This window comes from Tribolium madens, unplaced genomic scaffold, assembly GCF_015345945.1.
Source record: "Tribolium madens isolate multiple individuals breed KSU strain unplaced genomic scaffold, Tmad_KSU_1.1 Scaffold_3;HRSCAF=73;Tcas5.2_LG2, whole genome shotgun sequence".
Classification (NCBI taxonomy): domain Eukaryota; kingdom Metazoa; phylum Arthropoda; class Insecta; order Coleoptera; family Tenebrionidae; genus Tribolium; species Tribolium madens.
The window spans coordinates 7,702,774-7,719,405 of NW_025401006.1; the positions used below are offsets into that span (position 1 = coordinate 7,702,774).

Genomic DNA, 16,632 nt, shown 5'->3' on the forward strand with positions numbered 1-16,632 from the left:
CCTCGTGCAGCTGTCAGTAAAATGATCCCGGTCCAGAAGCTGTCAAGGGGATCAAAATTATCACCGCCTTTTTTATAATGGCCGTCTTCAAATGTACGGCCCCTTATCATTGAAAGATTTAATAGAAAAAAGAAAATTTTGATTTGAGTATAATTATTTCGGGAAATTGGGTTGCAGAAAAACCATACGTATTCAGCCCCTTAGTAAGGTTTACGACCCAATATTAACTGTCTCCAATAATAATTTATGTTAATGGCTTTCGGGCCGGCAGCAAGCTACCAGGGAACTGAGACCGCGACAGTTGGTACTGAAACGCAGTGAAAAGTGGAAGTGTTTGTGCTCAGTTTTTTTCAATCCAGCAAACACAAAATTTATTTATCTTAATTTAAATCTCATTGATTGGTAAGATGTTGTCATGTGATTGATTAAATTTCGATTAAAATTAAATTTGAGGGGAAAATTGTAACCGAATTTGATGGCACGGAAGCAAACAATGAATTTTGATCAGAATTGATCTATACATTTTTTTTAGTTTCACCCTAATTAAAAATTGTAATTAATTCTATAAAACACATATGTTGTTAGAAGCGTGTTGTATTATTAATTCTTGAATTATAATTAACACTAGGGGAGTTTCAGGGTCAACAAATTTTAACACGCTTAAAACTTTCAAAAAAGCACCAAAAAAATTTTTATTGTTAAAATAAAGTTTATAAATCGATTGGCGCCATCTAAACAATGTTCATGTGTGTAAAACGCGCGCATTTCCGGTTCTGCGCATGCCCAAAATTTTGCCATTTTAATCAATACGAAAAATTAGCATATCCGTTAAATAATTTCTCACTTAATTAAAACAATAATGAAGCGATTTTGATTCGTCTCAAAACTTTAAACCGGTTCCACGATTCTGAATTTAGATTTTCTGCAAAAAACGCTTTGTCGCTTATTTTTGTCTCAGAGGAGCAATTAATTACAAAAACAATTGTGGGTGGCGACAAATACTCTAAATTAATAGTATTGCCAAATACCACGACTGTGAGGTCAGTTTTATTTTGGCTTCGTGGGAGTCGTGAGGACATCCTTGGCACGAATTGGACAAAAGTTTTGCCAATTTGCCGGGATCTTGTTACAGGACGTTCAAATTTTTTATTGGGTTAACAACCCGATTGACATTATTAAAAAAATATATTTTTGGGAGTAAAGGTGAGTATGTTTCGCAAGGTCAAAAGGTCGGCCAAATGGTGCAGCCCGTTTAACCTTGGTCACAAATATTATAGGCGTTTTCTTAGTCACTATCGCAAAAATAAATAAAACAATAAATAAAACCGAAAGGTCAACTGGCTTGTAGAAGGGTGGCCGTAACGGTTTCCGCAAAATTTCACTCATTTCCGATTCTGTCTTCTGAAACGAGCAAAACACATTGATAAAGAAATAGAAAATTCAACTTTGTGTAAAATAAAAGGATTTTGCAGCAAAATTTGTAAAAGCACTGATTTCAGCAATTTTTCAGTACAAATGTGCAGTAAAACTAATCTTTTGTTGTTTTTTTTATTTTGGTTGAGAAATATGTAAACGTAAACGTATCATGTATGTAACTTAAAATACGTATAAACAGTCTACAGATAATTGTTCAATGTTACTAATATGACATTAGTAATTCAAGTAACATATATAACTTTACATTAGATTTTACCTAAAACTTGAGGAATAAATTTATCTTAATTCCTTTTGTAAATCATCACACACAATTTTCTATACCTAATAAAAAAATAGTAACACATTATTATAACAACACTTTAATAGTATATTACATGAATATATTAAAGACAATGTTTTTAATCTTGTAGTGAAGTCCATTAGAAGTAAGTTAATTGTCTAATCGCCGATTAACACACAAGTTGATAGCAAAAATATTTTTGTCGATCTGAAAAACACTGTCTTTAACTCCAACAATCTGTCTTACTTACATAATAAAATGGAGAATTTAAAATATTACCTAATCTATTTAAACGATTAAAAAAATCGTTTGTAGGTACTTGCAAAAATATTGTGTAATTAAAAATATACAGAATTATAATATTACGTTTTGAAACACAAAAAATAAAATTTCTGTTTATATAAATACAAATTGAAAATGGGACCAAAAAGAAGGTATTTCCAAAAAACAAGCCCCTACAATGTTTTGCATTTTAGCTATTTTCATGCACTCTTGATTTAATTTTTATTTATCAGTTTGGCTCATCTCTCGATGAAACCACTTGTCTATCTCATCAAACAAGCATTCCAGTTTTCCATTTTGGCCTCAATCCAATCGGTACTTGCGATTCCTAATAACCCACTTCCTTCAAATCCAAGGACAATGACTTTGTCCGATCGATTCCTCCGGTACTATTTACACTTTGAAGACGGTATAGTACAGCAATTCAGAACACAATGTCATTAATCTTACTGTCTGTTAGGACAGGTCGGGTCTGGTATTGCGCTGTGTCATGCCATGCACTATCTGTATTCTATTACCGTGTAACAATGCACCACGAATGGGTCTTGGATAGGTCAAGAAATCACATTTTGCAATTTGGCTAAAATTCGTTTCAAAAACTGTCTTTTTTCGCTTGGTTCCAGTATCAGATGCCGTTAAGTCGGTTTTTATGGCCGACCTTGTTGCTTTGAGTGTGCCATAAATTTTAACAACAAATAAGAGTGAAATCGGTCTACCTGCTCGCGTTTCTTGTAGGGTAGCGAAGTTTTCTGGGAGGATGGTTTCCTATGTATCCGAACGGGAAGTTTACCAGACGGTCCAAACTGGTTTGAGATTTGACCTGAAAGGAATTCGAAATATTGCGTCTTTGCTGAATCAGAATTGTGAACCGTAAGGTAACTTGCTGTTAATCGATAGGAATGATAAGGTTTGAGGTGTGTTTGGGATCGGATGCAAGAGTCGTGGTGAGTGGAATTTTGTAAAGAGACGCCAAGCGAGAGGTCGGATTATGGAGAACGAACGGAAATTGAAAAATGCGAACAATTTTTTGTCGCACAACGGGAGATATCGCAACGAGGCTTTTTAGGATTTCTCTGATTTTACAATCTGTATTACATACCTCTATTTTTTTTCAAAACTCTAGGCAAGAATATTGTTGGTTATTGTTATTAGTATTACCTAATTAAGTAATAATTATTAGGTATATATTATAGTATGTAAGAGTACCTATATGAAAAGAAGTAAAAAATAAAACGTAGTCGACTCTGGATATCATCATTATTTTTATTCTATTGTTACAAAGCTTTTTTTAAGTACATGTACTACATGTACAGAACTCAAAATGTTTTTTTAATTATCTATAAGGATGCTGTTAGAAAATAGCTATTTATGCAACAAGTTGCAAAATGAGCGTGTTTTTCACCAGACGTGAACAACACGTCGTCGTGTGTAAAAAACGGCCATTTTGCATTATAACTAGTGATAAAATTAAGCACATTTGACAAAATGACATATCACAATGGATGATTTTCACAACAAAATTGGAAAAAAAATATTTTTTTAATTTAATGATAATTTAATAATTTAATTTAATAATAATTACACATACCTACATACAAATTAGTTTGTGATATTAGTTTGTTCAAGGATTTATGAACAAGAAGAGGCTGCTACGGGCTTAGTGTCTAAGATATAAAAAAATGATTAGGTGGTACTTTACTTATAATTAACTAATAGCATTCTAGAAAACTACTTTTTAAGTCATTGACTAAAAACTAAACACCTACAACAGCTCAAAATTTTCGAAATAAATGCAGTGTCTGTACTTTCATGAGTATATATTTGAATTCGAAAAATACACAGTTTGCAGGTCAACTCTTAAAAATATACCTACTGAGTTTTTTTCTTTAATTTTTATTGATAAATTAAAAAAAAAATGGTTAAACTATTTTTATCAAAAATGTCTTACTATTTTTTTTAAGTGTAGCAACATATTGGTACTATAAGCAAGCAATTCTTACCTATATTTTATGTCGATTTTTTGTTTGTTTCAAAGTATTGAATTTTACATTTTGAAATGTCAAAATGTTTAAGTTTAAGTTGATGTTACTAATGATTAAAAATTAATGTACATATGTTTACCTGAGAACAATTGTGAATAACCCTTAAAATATTAATCATCTAATGTTTTTTTAAATAACCAAAAGCAAATCTGTTGCACTATACAGACCTCCACTAACAGTAAGCAACATCCGAGATATTGACCTGTTTTAGTAATTTTAAATATTTTTTAGTAACGGGTGTTTTTTTTCAATTTGGCGTCTTAATTGGCGGTGACTACGAGTTTGTTGTGAACGGACCACAATTTTTAATAAATAAGCTCAGCGAGATGTCAAATGTCAGATTAATGACTTTCAATTTGATGGTTTGTTTACAACTAAACTTTTATGGCTAGCTTTGACGCTTTAAGAAAATATTTATTATGTATATTATATCTAAAAAGTCTAATTTATCGATAAAAACATACTATTGGGGACAAAATACTTTGTTCACCATTTTTATCATCAAGTCAACGTTGATGACAGTTTCAAATTATTGACTTTTTTCTTGTCAAAAATATGCAATGATATGTCTGACAGTTACAGTCAGTGGCATTGACTTACAGTAGTAAAAATAAGGTTAAAAATTCTTAATCCTGATATTTTTTTTGACTAAAAGTTTACTAGACTTTTTAAGACTTTAAGTTCTTTGCTGGTCTTTTGTACGGCCGATAGTTTTAATAAAACACTTTTTAAATTATTGAGTTTTTTTTTTTCATTTTCATACAGCGATTACGAAGATGTATTGGGTTTAAAACATTAAAAATAAAAAACCGGTTTTTTGATCTTTTGATATCTAAAACAAAATGGATGTAGAAGTAAATGAAAATTTTTTTTAGATCCTACATATTGCAAGAATTATTGTGTCTCAATAAACAAAATCAAAAGTGCAAATTAGAAGTGAGATTTAATGTCTGTAGTTTTGAAGATTTGCAGTGATTCGTTTGCGATTGGCCCACCTTTCTGCATAATACGTTTTTGAAAGCGTCAATAAATCGTGGCAAATGTGTCGTCCAAGCCCTTATCAAAAAATTTCGTTTGATTTTCTTCAAAACGTACAAATTCAATTGTACCCCTTGAAACCTCCCTTCATCTCACGCTCTCAAAATTTCCTCATAAAACGCAATTGTTTGTATTCTCCCCTCTCGCGAATATTGCTTTCAGGATGTAAAATTTCAGCTGGCGGCTGGAAAAGGGGAAGCGTCGCGATCCTCCAAGGACCCTTCAGATTACCGAACTCCAAGGACTAGAGACATAGCGTTTCTTAAACGCGGATCGCGCAACATCCACTAGTGCGCGGGAAAACTGGGCGTGAGAGGCGATCGATTGAGCATCAGGGGCTTGCTGAATCCCCACCCATCAGGCATCCCGACGGTGTCACAAGCCGAAGCTGTCACACAGCCGTCGTCATCGTCCTCTGTCAACAAGATGCGCGAGCTGAAAAAGTGAAACTCTCATCACCGGTAATCGGAGGTGATAATTACCACAACCACCTGACTGCAGGCCCAACCTACCATAAGGTATGACTCGAATTTCTATACACAGAAAATGACGACGCTTGCTGATTCTGATTCTGCGAGAGTTGAAGATGAAACGTTGCGTGACTTTGACACCTGTGATATATCAAACGCAAATTAATTGCGTGCTTGATTCAATGATTACGAAGATGATATAGGCTCGAGAGAGCTGACGATGAGGGTTAGTCAAAATCTATAACTTCAATATCAAATTCTGCGATTCATTTTGTCACCTAAATTTAATTTTAACGGTCAAAGTCACGTAATTTTTGCACTTGAGCATGAAATCTCATTATTTTTTCAATTACACTTTTGCGCTTTTCTGCTTTATGTTTCATGATTCTATTCATGTTTTATCGTGCGTGCTTCATCTCTTTGAATTTATTATTTATGGCAGTTGTCTTTCTGTTTTTCTTGAGCTTTTATTTGTATATCTAAAGTTTTATTATAATTTTACAGACAACTTTGAGTAATTTTTTTCCGATACTTGTGAATTGTTTTCCTAAAAATAATAAATTTTATTCTTTCTGAAGTACCTAGATGTGATAATTTTTCACAGCACTTTATTCTGAAGTTTTCACCAATGGTCGTAGTTTGTTTCAATTTGCTTTGATCAGCCTTTGTGTAACAGTTGACTAAAAAATCAAATAGGTACATTTTTTTTCAGTTCCAAGTCGATGTGGCATGCATCAGTATTTTAGTACCAATATTTTTGCTTTACATTGAAGTATAGTGAATTGCTTTGATTACTTGGAGGCGATTCGAGTTAAAGAAAAGAGTTAAAAACTATAATTATAATTATTTTATCCTTTTAGAATATTTTAGAAATATTAGCTTAGAAAAGAGTTAACAAATTTTATCTTGTACTTACCACAGAGATTACGTTTTTTTTTTTTTAAATAAGAATTTAACAAATCGTAGCAATTTTTTATAGAAATATACCTACTTATAGGTATGTTTCATACTAATGGAAATAGTGTCTTCACTACATGGCAAAATATTTTTTACAACCAAATATTTATATCAGTTATTTAATTGGCTTAATGTAAATCTTTTAAAAATAGAAATAAACGTTTTCTAATCGGCAAGTTTGTAACACACATATTTTCTAGATTTACCTACTTTTGTCACGAGCCGCCACTGCTTGGCAATCGCCAAGTTTCGTTCAAAGTTTTCTTTTATTACAAAAAGTGTACTGTTTTCTAGCAAGTTACAGAAAGTAGCTACTTTGTATAAGCTTTTGTAATAATAACAGTAAAGAAAAAAAAAACTTTTTAAAGCTAGATCCCGACTGCTTTAATTTTAACTGATTTTCTTCAACGTATTATAAGTATATTGTAAATTACAATTTACTTCTTTTTTCAGTTTCATATAATATATGTACCTATGTTAAATTTCTTACAACTGAAAAGTATATTCAACGTTTATACAGTTTATTCATAGCATTTATACGGACAATTGAAATTTAACTAAAAATTAAGAACAACAGCATTAGAGTGATGTTAATGTTTTACTTTTAAATAAGTAAAAAGTATAACAGATTCTCTTTTACATTATTTTATAAATCTGGAACAAACTGTATAATAAATTTTCTGGTAAGGTAAATTAATCAAAAATTTGTGCAAGTTCTGTTTGGTCAAGAATATTTTGAACAGTATTTACGTTTAGACTGCTCTGTCACTTAATTCATCTAACAAACAATTTATAGGTAAATATGTTTAAGAAATAAATTGTTTTTGTAGATTTTTCTATTTTTCGCTCCATTTTCCTTTCAGACCTCTATAAAGTCTGCTCTTCTCGACCGGATTTAATTTCCTAAAACCTTCATTTGCCTCCGATCTTCAATCGCGATAACCTCGACCTCATTTACAAAATCCTAACAAATTTTTACCCTCGACAAAGCGTGACACCAATATCTTAAAGTTGGCTGAAACTGTTATACCACCCTTGAAATGATTTTCGATTCACTTTATGGTAATTCTACTTGTAGTGAGTCTGCATTAGCATGAAAGTACAGGATTGATGTCTTTATACGTTGACAAATGTCCCTTATATATTCTAATCACGTTATTCAGCGCTAACAGATGTGAAAAGTCGCTTGAATATGAAACGGAAATTGTTACCTCAAGTCAAAACACTAATTTAAAAAAAGTTATACAATAATCTTATAATTGTCTTTTTCAGGTTCTTGACTTTGGCTGGAGCAAAAAGAAAGTACCATCATGCATTCCGTCGCCGTTTGGATTACACAGTCCGCATGTCAACATTGTCAACTGATGTCATCGAGTTTTTTCCACGTTTTTTCCGTTCTCCAGAGATGAATAATATGTGTTGTCTAATCGGTAGAATACAAAAAATGAAGCAGAAAATTTTCTCTAAAGAGATCAAACAGTCCGCAACTAATTTCATTGTAATTAAGAAATATATGTGTGTTGGATGATTAATGGATTAAGGAATTGATTTCACAGTCACACACGAAGATCTTAAGTGTTAATTTATTACAAAGAGCGATATAATTAGGCTACGATTGTGTGAGTACCTGTTAATTACCTATTAATTTAGTTAAATGAGAATTTAGTTCTAATGATTGACGGTTCTGGTTACAAAACTACATATTTTGATCGAGAAATTGCTTATTTAGGTTTAATTAGTAGCGTGTACGAAGGAAAAATTGTAATTATGTGGGTTGGTCTAAATCTTAATTGTAATTGGTGTTCTTGTATTTAATCAAATCGAGTTTACTTAATGAAGATTAATATGTATTTTATTATTTACAGGAAAGTGACATAAGACGGATGGTCGGTGAATTGTTTAACAGTCACAAAATTAAACGAGGATGTGAGTATTTAAAAGTTACAAAATGATTGTTTGTTTCTCTTTTTAAATAAAGTTTTTTGAAACTATAATAATTAAAATGACGTCTTCACAAAATAAAAAAGGCTTATTTCTTACATACAGGGCGATTCAGATAAGATAATGAGCCTGGCGATCTGGCGATGCAACCCAAAAAACAAATTTCATTTACGTCTTTGATCCAATTTAAATTAAGATTTGCAAGTTGAATCCAAGTTATCATCTTATGTCACTTTGACAACGCAGAGAACCATTATTAGTACCATTCACTTCTCGCGGAATGATAGCGAAATTAGAAAAGTCTTTTCGGTGTAAACTCAATACAAAATGTAGGAAAGAATGAAACATCAAAGGTAGGCAAACAGTTTTTTTTATAAATCATAAAATGCTGGTCAAAGCACTGTCAGAGTAAATGAAATTCGTTTTTTGGGTTGTATACCTATCGCCAAAACGCCGGGCTCATTATCTTACCTGAATCACACTGTATATTTCAGAAGATGGAGATATACATATGTCTAGTCTTTTTCACAACATAAAAAATAAGATTTTTATTAAAAAAAGATACTAAACCGATGAGTATTAGAAAATAAGAAATATAAGAAACACATATTTTCTTCTATGTTTGATTTAAAATAAGTACTTTTAAATTAAAAAAAAATGTTGTGCAGACTAACATATTATTCGTTAATTTATTTAAATTAGTAATTAGAAAATTAATTTAGCTAAATTTGTTACTGATCTACTTCTTCTTGGATCTTCTTGGTATGGAAACGATGAACAAAAACACGATTAGCCCGTCACAGCAAACTTTTATAGAGAATAAAAGTTTTATTTTATTTTAGTTTTATTCTCACCTGAGGATGACCACTTTGTGGTTGAAACGCGTTGTGATTTAAATAAAAGTTTGGTGTGACGGGCTAATCGTGTTTTTGTTCAATGTTACTGATCTAATTGTTTATGACATTTAAATCTGTATCAATCTTGGAAAGCTAATTTTAAGATCTTTAACAATTAAACCAACTAGTTGAAAATAAAAAAAACTTACTATGTTATATTTAACCACAACAAACATAAAATGTTAAATGTAAATAATTTATATAATTTATTATAATAGTTTTATGACTAAAAAACGAAAAAAATAAGGAAATTGTAGAAATATCTTTAAGAAATTACTTACATATTATATTAGCAAATAAAATACTAGTTATAAATACAGGATGTCTGAAAAAACGTTGAAAGATTTCGGGAAATGGTTTTCTAGATCAAAATGAAAAAAAAAAGATCCCATAGACTACGTTTGAAAATGCTTCCTATAAGGGAGCTAGTTCCCCTTGAAGAAGACAGACAAAAGGTGTTTTCATTTATCCCAGTAACCGATGGACATAAATTTACAAAAGTGTAAAGTGTAAAAAATTATCTCTTGTGTTATTTTTGTACATCACACCGTTTTCGACAAAAACGAGGTTTTCTTAAACCGTGCACAGACTCTTATTCTAAAAAGCAACTCACACAGTGAGTTTTTTCATATAAGGTCGAGTTATTGCTCTAGCTCCCTTAGGAAGCATTTCCGGACATAGGTTCATTGGAACTCTTTTTCTTATTTTGACCTAGGGAATCACTTCTCGAAAGCTTTCAACATTTTTTTGGACATCCTCGTATACCTCCTACTTATGTGAAAAATTGACACTCATTTCTTGATTTGTAGTTTAAAATTAATTGTAAAGAAGTGAGGAATAAAAATAATAATTAATAAGTAATTAATACCTAATTATCAGAGGACAATATGTTTTAAACAAAATTGTTTATTTTGAAATAGTTTTACGAGTTTCGTTCTTTATTATGTGATGAGCATTTTTATTGAAAAATATAAAAAAACAAGAATTTGCTTAATTATATTTTAAAAATTCAAATTTAAATCAGCACTTTTGAAGTAAAATATAATTTCTTCGCCAACCAGTTAGAAAATGTATTATAATAGAATTTAAGTTTTAATTTTATTTGATTTTTATTAACATTAAGATTGTACTTTTAATTACGAAATAAATATTTTTTTTATTTCGTTTTATAACTAATTATCATTTAAGTATTACTTTTTGATTCTTAATCCAAAAGATTTTCTAATTTAATCAAATAGTGCAAAAAGTGTAAAGATTTCTAATCACAAGTACTTTTTAAAATAAAGTATTCGTTGTTTAGAATAACACTAATTATGTTTTTTGTTACAGGTTTTTGCTGAAGATTATTAAAAAAAAAAACGTCGCTTCACGTTAATGCTCTACATCTACCCTGTAGATCCGAATTTGTTTGAAATCAGGCGACAAATTCGGTTCTAGAGAGGTTTGTGTGGTGCATACATTGCAACGTGACTAAAATAAAACTAAGTGTTAATTTAGACTTATTATTTAATAGACGAATGCCAGTTCTTAGATATAAATCATCATAAAAATGTCAAAGCTGGGTAATAGTTAATAAAAAGCCGACAATTAAACACATATTACTTAGTCAGTATCAAATGTCGCAGACAGAAAATATTTATAATATAAAAAAAATAGTTAAATGTTTTGTATAATCAGAAATTAAAAATAAAGTTCAAGAGAAAACTTGTTTTATTTACTTTAACATTCACTAAATTATTAAAATAAAAAAGACTGAGACGTGATTAATCAACTAAATAACAAAGAAGTAGCAAACAATATTGTAACATAATTGTGAAATCAATTATTTTAACAATTGCTTTTCCTCCATTTTGATGTGATGTGGGAGCTTTTAGTGTATTGTTGGTTGCATACTCAGGATACCAGAAAGCTTCCAAAGCTCTCAATTGTTATCAATTGTTTTCGAAAAACAAACCATGCTTTGAATGATAAATAAAACTACAAATAAAAAACATATTTTAAAATTATTGAAACAAATCACTAATAAGTAATTATAGGTCTCATAAAAAATCAGAACAAAGAAGCCACCACTTCAAATCGCTAAAACCTAATTTCTGGCACAATTACTTCTATCGTCGTGTGTCTTTTCTCATTTGTCCTAAAGCACGAACCCGCGATTAGATAATAGCATAACCAGTGCAACAGTTGTAATTTGTAGCCAGATTAAGGCTGAGACCATTAATCATAACTCGTTTGGTGTTAATTTTTCTATCCTTTATAATCAGTTCGAGTGGTCCTACTGTGATTGACACGGCCATTGTTGTAAGTTATTCAAATTAGTTTCACCTGGATAATGATTTTTTCTTTCCTCATTGGAAAATCGCCCGTATCTCTTCACCTTCTTTATTAATTAAGTGCATTAAAGAGTTACCGAGGACCGATTCTACCGTAGTAAGGGTTTCGAGATAAGCAGGCAGCGGTAAGTATTCTACCAGGACACAAGATTAATGATACGCGGCCTAAGATTCAAAAGTGACATGAAAATCTCAGCCTCTGCTTGGGCCCAACTGCATCTTTACAAGCTTTTGTCGAGGTGAGGCCACGACGAACCGACGAGGATTAATAGAAATTATTTACAAAAGAATGAGAAAAATAACGGATTTGAAACTGAAACATACCAACAAAAGTAACAACCATTTCAGATGTCATGGGAATTAAATAGAAAATTTGAATTTTGAATCGCATTTTATGAATAACGTTGATACTTCTTGACGATAGATGTCGACAATTACTTGGTGGTACTTTTTAATTTTGATTTCGATATACTAGCTGTCCTACCTCAATATGTTTAATCAAAAAAAAACACATACATTACAAGCACGAAATATTACTGTAGCTTTTTATTTAGTGTTTAAATCAATTTAAAGACACCGCTTCATATAATAATAAAATGTTATACTTTTTCTATTTTAAAAACTTTTTTCAATATATTTGAAAACCATTTAGTGCATTTTATTGCAGAAAATCTGAATATATTTATTTTTGGCGTGTATTTGTTTTTGAAAGTTTTGAAATCATTCGTTTAGATCATTAGGTCTTCTAGTGTAAGCGTCTGTTGGGCCCCTCCTAAGTCAGAAATTCCTTTTGCACCCCTAAATTTTTGGAATCTCCATTTTGACATTTCGATTAATATTTCACCGCCCTAGTTCTAAATAAAACAGTCGTTGCACGAGTGGTGAGTGAGTCGTGACGTCATCGATTTTAGTCCACTGGTACAGAATGATGAATTTATCCTTCTTGTGACAAGCAAGCCGTCATCACGCCCAGTCATTTTACTATAATGTCACTGTATCCTCGGCCACTCCATTATCCCACCGTCATTTAAAAATCTCCCATTTGCGATCGATTTTTTCTGTGAGGACATTTAAAATAAAGAAAGTGGAGGGAATGAAGGACTGTCAGAGCAGAACTGTGCTCGAGGGCAGAACGTAATCTTGAAGGGTAGATATAGAAAGACTCTTTCCGAACGTTCGTTTCTTATATACAATATTTTTTTCTCTGGGAAAACTTTGTTGTTTGAAGCTGTGCGCTGCTAAGCGATCATTAATCATGGGTAAGTTTCAGAGTGAGTGACGTGTCGGAACAGTCCGCGGCCCCCTCGACTCAAAGAACTCCGGGGAGCTTTCAGAAAATTGCAACATCTCGGATACGAGGAGCTGATCCGGCGATGAACTCTCGAATAAAGGATTCTTCTATTTGATGACGCAGCACTAACGACGACGGATTTGTTTTAGCTTAATTAAATTCGATAACCAAATCAATACCCCACCATCACAACATTTCAATAGTTAATTTTTTACTTAAAAAAATAAAAGAACCAGCTTTTGCTACATAATAATTAAAGTAACTAAAAATATTAACAAGATCTAGGAAGAAAACAATATTTCACTTATCTTAAAAAATGGAAATTTGATAATTGAAATAAATGCGTCAAACCGTTTGTAACCTAACGAATAATTATAATTATAATAATTATGTTTGAAATAAGAACTGTGTTTTCAAAATAATCAATGTGTCACCAAATAAATTGTATTAGAATTTTATTACGAAATATGGAACCAAGTTTATGACGGGTACTTCAAAAAGCCAGTTTTATAATAAAATTAAAGAAACTTTAAAATTAGTGTTGGTTCAGAATGTAAATTTTTTGTCAACAAGTCCGTAACAATTATTACATTTTACATTCTAAACCAACAATAGCTTTAAAGTCCTTTTAATTCAATTATGAAACTGACCTTACAAAAGCTAATTTTAAAATTGGTTAGCTCCAATACAGTTGCAATTAATTAACAATTAATTTCTAAATATTTTTGTTGGTTCAATAATGTTGAATAAAGTTTTATTTAAATTATATTATTTTCCTTTTCAAATAATATGCAGCACTTATGGACTTGGGGTTCACTTTAACTCTGAAGTCTAACTCTGAGTCCTTTTAATTCAATTATGAAACTGACCTTACAAAAGCTAATTTTAAAATTGGTTAGCTCCAATACAGTTGCAATTAATTAACAATTAATTTCTAAATATTTTTGTTGGTTCAATAATGTTGAATAAAGTTTTATTTAAACTCTGAACCTTCCATATATGTATTTTGTTCTGTTGCTATCACCAACATTGTAGCAAAAATGTATTCGTGTTGTCAATCCATTGGTATTCATTTTATGCTCTTATCAAAGTTTTTGGCTCAGTTAATTAAGTTTCCGTTTAATGTTTACTTTATAACTTAATATACACCGTGCGATCAAAAAAAAAAATTAGAGAAGGCGGTGATTAAAGTCCTTCAGATGGCAATCCTGATTTTTGACATCAAATGTCAGCGGAAACTTTGACAAGTTTACTTTTTATTTATTTTGAGTTAAATAATGTTCACTTTAGAGCAGAAAATTTTTTATTCGAAATTGTCTGGAAATTTTCCACAAAAACTGAAAGTGAAAATAACCATTCACGTTTTCGTGTTGTACAGCATTTTTGTAATAACTTGCAACAATAAAAATTTTCTGCTCTAAAGTGAACATTATTTTTCTTAAAATGAATAAAACGCAAACTTGTCCGCTGACACAAATCATCCATCTGAAGGACTTTAATCACCGCCTACTCTGATTATTTTTTTTTTGATTGCACGGTACAATACTATAATACACTTGCATTTTTAGATAATTCTTATAAATTTACAGATAATTATTTAAAATATTACTGTACAACTTAATTAATGCGACCAAAATTTATTCCGAACAACAAGAAGTGTAACGAGTCATGGTCTGAACTTGCACTCGATAATCCGAACAATAACAACAAATATTTACCTCCAACTTTTCTATTACTTATATTAATAATTGTTTAATCTAGAATATAATTATTGTAATCTAGAAAAATTAACATATACTTACATAAAAAGTATGCTGATTTTTGTTATTATTTTTTAAAATGTATACAGTTAAAATATATAGTTTTAATAGACTTACTGAGTATGTTTTTTTTTGTTCTTTTATAAATATACCTACACAATTTAGTTAAAAATAGAAAGATTCACGCTTTTTTTACGAGTAACTGGATAGAACATAATCTTTTTACAATTTCCATAATTTTTATTCACCTAGATTTTACATAAATATTGACAAAATATAAATAACAATAGCAACAAAAACATATCTATAAAACCATCTGAGCTTAGAAGCATTTTTTGACACTTTTGAACAGTTTTCTATTTGAACTGAATTCATGTTTTTTTTAATGTGAATTTTTAAATAATTTTTGTTAAAAGCAAAAATTCTTTTTTTATTTGTTTTTTATTTGTTAAATGTTTGTTAATTACAAAATTGTGTGCTAGTCTGTTGGTTTTTAATTTTAAATAAATCTGCATTACTTACATCACGTTTTTCCGTAAAAAAACATTTCAATCGAAGTTAAAATCTGAAAATTTGAAGAGGGAAATATTGTCTAATCAAATAAAGCCCAAATCGCCGAAAGATATATTACAGATGGGGAGAAATTTGAGCCAACTTTATAAACGTCTGATTCAAACTTAATTTAAACACCACTTAGACGCGTCAATCATTTCGCTACTCCAAAATTAAACTTTATATCTGTAGGTTAATTGTATTATCGATATTTTCATTTTAATAAGGTCAGTCGGCCGATTTTTTTTCACTAGAAAACAAATTCAATTAATTATAATTTCACCAGTAATCGCCTAATTGAATTAAATCGCTGTTTAGTAAATATCAAAACAAGGAAATGCAATACGAAACGAGCTTAGTAACGATGACTTGTGATTTCAAAAATGACGAAGCGACGATGAAATGTTTGAGTCGCAAATAAAAATGTTTACCCCCTGAGATATTAAATTTTTTTTAAGTTTGAGGCATTATTGAAAATTTAATTTAATGGTTATTGTGTGGAACAGCCGCTCCCATACTTAGATTGCTCCAAATTGAAAATTCCTGTTAAGTTCGTCCCTCGTGAAATATCCATTACCAAATTAATAAACCGAGGGCAGATTTATATGAAAACTCGTTGTCTAATTAACATTTTTTGAATTTCTTGGATCGAAATTACTCTAATACAATAGAAACTGTACCGAGAAATAATCAATCAAATATAGATAGATCATTTGTATCAGTCGCCTTGTGGTAATATTGCATAAAGCCGGAACGTGAATTTACTTAAGATTTTTTTCGCTTCTGATAAATTGCTTTTGTTCTATTGGTCCTGTAATAAAATATTTTTGTACTTGGAGTTAAAAAATTTCGCATTCGTGTAAAAACCAATCAATCACCGGCACGGAAGAGTCGATCTGCTTTTGGCCTAAATGAGATGTTTGCTTATCAAACGGAAACTCTCTTCCTGGAGATAAAATTCCCGAGCGAACTTTCGTCAAGCAATTTAAGGAATTCGCTCCACTGACTTGATTATGATTGATAAGAAAATTAAGAACTCGGATAGACTCGAATTTAAAGTGGAAATTAGAATTTTGCATGCACGCACTTCGACGAATGTTATTGCTAAATGCATAAACCCGGAACTAATATGATAATAAATCATGCAAGTAGTAAACCCTTTGTAAACTGATTACAAGCTTGCGGTTTTGGTTTACGATCGTCATAAATTATACATCGAAGAGGTGACACTTTTGTCGACCGAAAATTAAAAACACCACTCATTTAAAACAGGTGTTTGGATAAAAAAAAACATCTCGCCTCTCAATTCCGGTCTTACATTAACGAAAAACAATAAATCAAAACAGTGTCAAG

The 16,632-nt window shown here is 30.7% G+C and overlaps 1 long non-coding RNA gene across 1 annotated transcript; it reads left to right on the forward strand.

The window, feature by feature from the left end:
* Nucleotides 1-311: 311 nt before the first annotated feature.
* LOC123007562 lies at nucleotides 312-11,034 on the forward strand. The gene is made up of 5 exons (XR_006412875.1): nucleotides 312-402; nucleotides 5,257-5,597; nucleotides 7,779-8,125; nucleotides 8,372-8,432; nucleotides 10,673-11,034. It is a non-coding gene; the product is annotated as an uncharacterized LOC123007562 (long non-coding RNA).
* Nucleotides 11,035-16,632: the final 5,598 nt, after the last annotated feature.